Source organism: Silurus meridionalis, chromosome 28 (assembly GCF_014805685.1).
Source record: "Silurus meridionalis isolate SWU-2019-XX chromosome 28, ASM1480568v1, whole genome shotgun sequence".
Lineage (NCBI taxonomy): Eukaryota > Metazoa > Chordata > Actinopteri > Siluriformes > Siluridae > Silurus > Silurus meridionalis.
This window is the reverse complement of record NC_060911.1, coordinates 10,631,499-10,637,729: the sequence shown is the minus strand read 5'-3', so window position 1 is coordinate 10,637,729 and position 6,231 is coordinate 10,631,499.

Below are 6,231 nucleotides of genomic sequence, written 5' to 3'. Positions count from 1 at the left end.
CATCGCCCTCTTTGCAGATCTCTGATAATGTAACCCACATTGAGTAAAAATAAAAATATATAACATTGGTGCAGTAATGAAAGGAACACTAAAGGAGGTGACTGATGACTTTTCTGCGTTTATGAAAACACTGACAGTAGTAGAATAGTGATGAGTATGTTGCCATCCTTGTTCATATACCTGTTTCATTTGTCAGTGAAGTAAAATGTTTTATAAAAAATCTCCAGGATCTTACAATATGTCCATTTTTATATTTATATATATATATATATTTTTTTATTTTTATTTTTTTTTTTACTTTCAGACAATTAAAATGTTTTTTTCTGCTTATCTTAATACTTTCTTTCCTTTTCTTTTTTTTTATATATTAGCCTTCTTTAATTATCATCAGTGCAACAGCATTTTTATATTTAAAAGCTTATCTCTTCTCAGTTCTTCTTTATAGGCATACTATATGGCCAAAAGTATTAGGACACCACTTAAACTCAAACTCTTTCCACAAAGTTATAGAATGGATTTGGGTGTGCCATTACATTTTCTGTTTTCCAAAACCTGTTCCAGCATGACAAATGCCCCTGTGCAAAAACCAGCTCCATGTATGCGTTACATGGGTTGGTGTAGAAGTGAACTGATCTTGAGTGGCCTTCTATAGAGCTTTGGGATGTGAACCCCAGACATCCTCACCTCACGTACATCAGAACATGACTTTACTAACGCCCTTGTAGCTAAATGAATTTCGCACAAATCTCCACATGCACACTCCCAACATCTAGTGAAACATCTTCCCAGAAGAGTGGAGGTTATTACAGCAAATGGGGTTTAAAACCCATGATTAATGATGTCCACATAATTTAGTCCTTATAGTGTATGTTAAATTATTTGGACACTACAAGATGAGATTTGATTAATTTTCTAATGGAAATTGTTCACTCTCTTGGTTAGGTGGATATAATCACCCTCTTTGACAAACATTCAGTCAATGTGTATACAAAAACTAGGATCAATTTAATGTTATGGGTTGATCATGTGATCTTGTGACCATTCAGTCCTGACCCGACATGCATCAGTGAGCCTGAGGTCCCCCCCCGACCCTGTTTGCCACTGTTTCTTCCTTGGAGCACTTTTTAAAATAGATCCTGACCACTGCAGACCAGAAACATCCCCCAAGAGCTGCAGATCCAGTCGTCTAGACATCACAATTTGGCCCTCGTCAAACTCGCTCAAATCTTTACTCTTGCCCATTTTTCCTACTTTGAACACGTCAACTTTGAGGACAAAATGTTCACTTGCTTCTTAATATATCCCACTCACTAACAGATGCCATGATGAAGAGACAATCAGTGTATTCACTTCACCGCTCATAATGTTGTCATAATGTTATTCCTGATTAGTGTAGATGCCACATCCTCAATTAATTTTTATTTGTATAGCGATTTTAACGACGGACTTCGTCTCAATGCAGATTTACACACGTAATGCGGCAATAAAGAATGAATAAGCTTGTTCATTGTTCAACCATCCGAACGAAGGAAAGAATTTCACACACAACAGAATAATTTTTATTCCTCATATGCATTTACATGTATTAGAATTCTTGTTGTTTTATCACGTGATACATTCAACACACCACAAACAACCGACAAAACAGCAGAATTACCATCCTAATATTACAATTTGACCAGAAATGGTTCCTCAGTTGTGATTGACATTAGAGTGGAAGTAAACATCGCAGCTAGATACAGTTGAGTGCATTAAACTGTGTAACAGTTGTGATCTAAATCTGAATGATCTTAAATGTTTTAAGATTTTAAATAGAATTGACTTGTAATAACAAATGTAATAGAAAGGAACAATAAGAATACGTAGCTCAGGAATATAATTATTAACGTAAGTGCTTTCTAATTTAATGACATTTTTATTTCTATAGCGCTTTTAACGATGCACATTGTCTCAAAGCAGCTTTACGGAATATACGAATTATACAACAAAATTCTGAACTGAACTGAAACTCGCACGCACTCAATTGTGTGTATTGAGTTGCTACAAAACTCAACTCAAACACACACTCATACTCATTTCACACATCCATGTCTTAAGTACCACCCATATTATATTATTTTTATTACATAACTGTTTACATGCTGTTTTTTTAACATTCACTCGTGTTATTTACAAGTACACTCCTGTACTCAGTTCTCTTTTACACACTGCACTGTATAATACACAGTTACTGCTGTTTTGTGTTTTGTGTATTTGTTCTACACTGTCTTGCCTTGCACTGTTTGCACACAATGCACTTTATGTGGCAAGTACTGATATGCATTTCTGTTATGCATCTTTATGTTGTTTAATGTAGCACCAGTGGTCTGGAGGAACGTTGTCTCGTTTCACTGTGTACTGCGTCAGCCAAATATGGTGGAAATTACAATAAAAGCTTCTTGACTTGAAAATTCATTATATTTAAATAGATGTGTATTTATCCCTGATGAGGAAGCCCAAGGCGACTGTGGCAAGGTAAAACTTTTTTAGATGGCGTGAGGAAGAATCTTTGAGAGGAACCAGACTCAGAAAGGGAACCCCAAAAAATGGCACCAGGAGTAATTATTAGTAAAGACTGAAACTGACACACCCAATTCTCTTTCTCTCTCAAGTTTTAAACATTCATTCATATAAATGTGATCTTATTTGCAATGAAGGGGTCCCAAGAGTGACAGATTTCCAATAACTGGGCTTAAACCCTGAACTATCAGTAACCCAGAGCCTTAACCACCGGAATACCACTTCCCTACTTCAGCTCTGTGTATGGTGTAAATCAGACAGACTTATAGATCTATACAAATTAAATAACAAAAATTCAAATTTTATTTCAGTTTTGCACAGTAGAAATCAGCGAAAGCTTTAATCTGTCAATGTACTTATGACCATTAACTTTTTAATGCAGTTATTTTATTCTCCTCCAGCGTCGTTTATCAAAATCGTGTAATGCATGCATGTACACGGATTATCCTTTAAATATATTCTACAGTGCATCCGGAAAGTATTCATCACGCTTCACTGTTTCCACATTTTGTTGTGTTACAGCCTTATTCCAAAATTGATGAAATTAAATATTTTCCTCGAAATTCTACAAACAAAACCCCATAATGACAACATGAAAGAAAGCCCAGCCAAACTGAGTGATCAGCCTTAGTCAGGGAGTTGACCAAGAACCCGATGATCACTCAGAAAGAGCTCCAGCATTTCTCTGTGGAGACAGGAGAACCTTTCAGAAGAACTTCTGCAGCACTTCACCATTTAGGCCTGTGTGGTAGAGTGGACAGACAGAAACCACTCCTTGGTAAAAGGCACATGACCACCTGCCTGGAGGTTGCCAAAAAGGCACCTGAAGGACTCTCAGACCATGAGAAACAAAATTCTCTGGTGATGATACAAAGATTAAACTCTCTGACCTGAAAGCCAAGTGGCAGCCTATCTCCTCAAGAAGTGTGAGAGAATGATCACCAGAAGCCAGTGAGACCCTGCAGGACTGTTTGAGCATACGGATTGGAATGTGCTGTCTGAACCACATGGGGAAGACATCAACAAAATCACGGACTGAATTACTGACTATAGTAACTTCTGCCACGACACCATTAACCCTCAAACAACGGTACAGCAGCGTGTTCACTCTTTCTGGATGTAGTGGTTTTGTGAGGATCATGTTTTTTTTTATTTCTCCAGTGCCTTTAATAAAATACAACAATTTCTACTGAGTGAGAAACTGCTCAGGATGGGTGTCAGCACTTTGTGTCCTGGATAGCTGACTGTTAAATAGGCCCCAGTTAGGAAGGTTGAAGTATTTCCTGTCTGATGTGATGGTCAGTAACACAGCAGCACCTCAGGGGACTGTCCTTCCAGGATTCCTGTTTACTCTGTACACCTCAGGTTTCCAATACAACTCTGAGTCCTGCCACCTGCAGAAGTTCTCTGATGATGCAGTGGTGGGGTGTATTAGGGATGGACAGGAGTCAGAGTACAGAGGACTTCTGGACTGCTTTGTGAAGTGGTGCACCAGGTCCAACCATCTGCTTCTGAACATCGTGAAAACCAAGGAGATGGTAGTGGACTTTAGGAAAAGTAAAACTGTGATTAAACCTGTTACCATCATGGGTGAGGAGGTTGGGGTTGTGGACATCAAGTACTTGGGTGTTTACTTAAACAGCAAATCGGACTGGAGGACCAACACCAATGCTGTGTATAAGAAGGGGTTAAGCAGATTTCTTTTCTGAGGAAGCTCAGATCCTTCAATGTAGCAGGATGCATTTTATATCAGTCTGCTGTGGCAAGTGCCCTTTATAGTGCTGTGGTCTGCTGGGGGAGCAGCATCAGTGCCAGGGACGCAGGCAAGATCAATATAATCATCCACAAGACTGAATACACAATCAGACACAAACTGGACAGATTGAGGGACAACAGGTCACTAAACAACCTCCTGTCAATCATGGATTTAATTGATTGATTGATTATTTACTCTCACTTCACACACACACACAAACACACACACACACACACACACACACACACACACACTGACAATTTGCACATTTCATTCTTTTTCTTTTCTTTCTTTTTGAATTGCCAGTTTGCACTTTGTGAATGTCCTTGAGTTGTCCAGTCAGAGCCCAGACATAAACCCAACTGAACATCTCTGGAGATCTGAAAATGACTGTACACTGACGCTCCCCATCCAACCTGATGGAGCTTAAGAGGTTCTACAAAGGAGAATGGGAGAAACTGCCCCAAAAATAGTTGTGCCCAGCTTGTAGCATCAAACTTAAACAGACTTGAGGCTGTAATTAGTGCCAACTGTGCTTCAACAAAGTATTGAGCAAATGCTGTGAAAACTTCTGTAAATTTTTTTATTTTATTTATTTTTCATTTTTTCAAACAAACGTCTTTCACATTGTCATTATGGGGTTTTGTTTATAGAATTTTTAGAAAATAATGAATTTAATTTATTTTGGAATGAGGCTTTAAATTAACAAAATGTGGAAAAAGTGAAGCGCTGTGAATACGTTCCGGATGCACTGTCATTGCCATAGAAATGTACTCTGATTGTTAATTTGGAGTAAAAAAAAATTGCAATCATATTTCCTTTTATTTTCCAAATTACACTATATCTCCAAAAGTATTGGGTCACCTGCTCTTTCCCGCTATATGTGGTTATTTTCCAAACTGTAACCACAAAGCTGGAGGCATTTAATTTTACAGGACGTCTTTAGACGCCGTATAATAACATTTTGCATTCACTTGAATTTGGAAGCCCAAACCTGTTCCCGCATGGCAATGCCCCAGTGCACATAGTGAGCTCCTTAAAGATCTGGTTTACATGCTTTGGAGAGGAAGATGAGTGGCCTGTTATAGAGCTCTGATCTCATCCCTATTGAACACCTTTGGGATGAATGTGAACTCTGACTGCACCTCAGGCCTTCTCACCTCACCTCCATCAATACCTGCCTTTCATAAAATCCTTGTGGCTGATGACACAAATATCCATAAGCACACTCCAAAATCTAGTGGAACATCTTCCCAGAAGAGTGAAGGGAATTGGAAAAGCAAATTGGGACTGAATGTGAAATGCAATGCTCAAAAATCACATATGACCAGGTGACCCAATACTTTTGGAAATATACTGTAACTCTCTTTTCTATTGTCCATTAATTATTCTGGTGGGTTTAGAAAATCTAGAAGAAATTTGTTGTTGTTATACAGAAGTCCTAAGAGGCCATGTATTATAATATTTTTTTCTTTCTTGTTTTCTTCTGATAGAGACTAAATTTGCTCGTGGTCTCATTGTAAAAACCCACAATGTAATTGTATCATATGTCATGGAGTATGTGTTGACGTCTGAAATCTCTATAATAAAGGTACTAATTTCCCGCAGCAGATATGGACTTTATCTCTGCGTTATGAGAGAGTGGTGTGTCCCAGTGGAGAACCTGACAAAAATAGAGTAAATTACAGTAGGCCTATTGTTAAGATTCTAGATTAACAGGAGGTTTGCGATTCCTGTTTTATAATTATTGAAATAGTAACACCAATAATGCATGTGTTTGGAAAATAACAAGCCCTCACTAGCTGGGATTAAACAACTTTTGTTATGTCAAAACCACAAGAAAATGAAGTCATGATAATGAGAAAACAAGTTTTGTTATGTTGAGAAAATTAAGTTGTGATCCATAGAAAACAAGA